Raw genomic sequence first — 2500 nt, 5'->3', positions numbered from 1 at the left:
TGGGGGAGTAGAGCAGGGGAGGATGTGCCTCCCCGGGGCCTGCTGGAGGTCAAGGTCCATGCTGGCTATGTGGTACGGGGTAACTGCAGGAAAGGAAAGCTACTGGGGGAGTAGAGCAGGGGAGGATGTGCCTCCCCGGGGCCTGCTGGAGGTCAAGGTCCATGCTGGATATGTGGTACAGGGTAACTGCAGGAAAGGAAAGCTACTGGGGGAGTAGAGCAGGGGAGGATGTGCCTCCCCGGGGCCTGCTGGAGGTCAAGGTCCATGCTGGCTATGTGGTACTGGGTAACTGCAGGAAAGGAAAGCTACTGGGGGAGTAGAGCAGGGGAGGATGTGCCTCCCCGGGGCCTGCTGGAGGTCGAGGTCCATGCTGGCTATGTGGTAGCAGCAGGGCCAGTGCAGCAGCAGCAGCAGCAGCAGCAGCAGCAGCAGCAGCACATCTTTTTCGACCGTAAAGGAGGCAGGAGGCCGACTCACTCCCTGGGCCAAATGGAGAGAGAATATCAGCAGGGCCAGTGCACCAGCAGCACATCTTTTTCGACCGTAAAGGAGAGAGGAGGCCGACTCACCACCTCGGCCAAATGGAGACAGCACATCAGCAGGGCCAGTGCGCCAGCAGCACATCTTTTTCGACCGTAAAGGAGAGAGGAGGCCGACTCACCCCCTCGGCCAAATGGAGAGAGGGATTCAGCAGGGCCAGTGCGCCAGCAGCACATCTTTTTCGACCGTAAAGGAGAGAGGAGGCCGACTCACCACCTCGGCCAAATGGAGACAGCACATCAGCAGGGCCAGTGCGCCAGCAGCACATCTTTTTCGACCGTAAAGGAGAGAGGAGGCCGACTCACCCCCTCGGCCAAATGGAGAGAGGGATTCAGCAGGGCCAGTGCGCCAGCAGCACATCTTTTTCGACCGTAAAGGAGAGAGGAGGCCGACTCACCCCCTCGGCCAAATGGAGAGAGGAACTCAGCAGGGCCAGTGCGCCAGCAGCACATCTTTTTCGACCGTAAAGGAGAGGGGAGGCCGACTCACCCCCTCGGCCAAATGGAGAGAGGAACTCAGCAGGGCCAGTGCGCCAGCAGCACATCTTTTTCGACCGTAAAGGAGAGAGGAGGCCGACTCACCCCCTCGGCCAAATGGAGAGAGGGATTCAGCAGGGCCAGTGCGCCAGCAGCACATCTTTTTCGACCGTAAAGGAGAGAGGAGGCCGACTCACCACCTCGGCCAAATGGAGACAGCACATCAGCAGGGCCAGTGCGCCAGCAGCACATCTTTTTCGACCGTAAAGGAGAGAGGAGGCCGACTCACCACCTCGGCCAAATGGAGACAGCACATCAGCAGGGCCAGTGCGCCAGCAGCACATCTTTTTCGACCGTAAAGGAGAGAGGAGGCCGACTCACCCCCTCGGCCAAATGGAGACACAACAGCAGCAGGGCCAGTGGAGCAGCATGCATCTTGTTCAGCGGTAAGGGAGACAGGGAGATGTGATGGTGGTCCCCGGGGCCCCCTGGAGGTGGGGGAGATCAGCAACTAGCTAGCGAGGAGAGCGCGTACAGCCGACGTGGCATAAGTGTTTCTGCGCAGTGTACCAGGGGCTTGTGGAAAAGCTGTCGTACCATATGCACGGGAAGTACATAGCAAAGTGCTGCTGAGCAGAGTACCAGGGGCATGTAGAAACATTGTCGTACCATATGCACGAGGAGTGTGTGTGTGTGGCAAAGTGTTTCTGAGCAGAGTACCAGGGGCACGGAGAAAAGTTGTCGTACCATATGCACGAGGAAGTACATAGCAAAGTGCTGCTGAGCAGAGTACCAGGGGCACGGAGAAAAGTTGTCGTACCATATGCACGAGGAGTGTGTGTGTGTGGCAAAGTGTTTCTGAGCAGAGTACCAGGGGCACGGAGAAAAGTTGTCGTACCATATGCACGAGGAAGTACATAGCAAAGTGCTGCTGAGCAGAGTACCAGGGGCACGGAGAAAAGTTGTCGTACCATATGCACGAGGAGTGTGTGTGTGTGGCAAAGTGTTTCTGAGCAGAGTACCAGGGGCACGGAGAAAAGTTGTCGTACCATATGCACGAGGAAGTACATAGCAAAGTGCTGCTGAGCAGAGTACCAGGGGCTTGTAGAAACATTGTCGTACCATATGCACGAGGAGTGTGTGTGTGTGGCAAAGTGTTTCTGAGCAGAGTACCAGGGGCACGGAGAAAAGTTGTCGTACCATATGCACGAGGAAGTACATAGCAAAGTGCTGCTGAGCAGAGTACCAGGGGCACGGAGAAAAGCTGTCGTACCATATGCACGAGGAGTGTGTGTGTGTGGCAAAGTGTTTCTGAGCAGAGTACCAGGGGCATGTAGAAACATTGTCGTACCATATGCACGAGGAGTGTGTGTGTGGCAAAGTGTTTCTGAGCAGTGTACCAGGGGCATGTAGAAACATTGTCGTACCATATGCACGAGGAGTGTGTGTGTGGCAAAGTGTTTCTGAGCAGTGTACCAGGGGCA

Source organism: Pelmatolapia mariae, linkage group LG6 (assembly GCF_036321145.2).
Source record: "Pelmatolapia mariae isolate MD_Pm_ZW linkage group LG6, Pm_UMD_F_2, whole genome shotgun sequence".
Classification (NCBI taxonomy): Eukaryota; Metazoa; Chordata; class Actinopteri; order Cichliformes; family Cichlidae; genus Pelmatolapia; species Pelmatolapia mariae.
The sequence above is the reverse complement of the archived record's forward strand: the minus strand, read 5'-3'. Positions refer to the sequence as shown.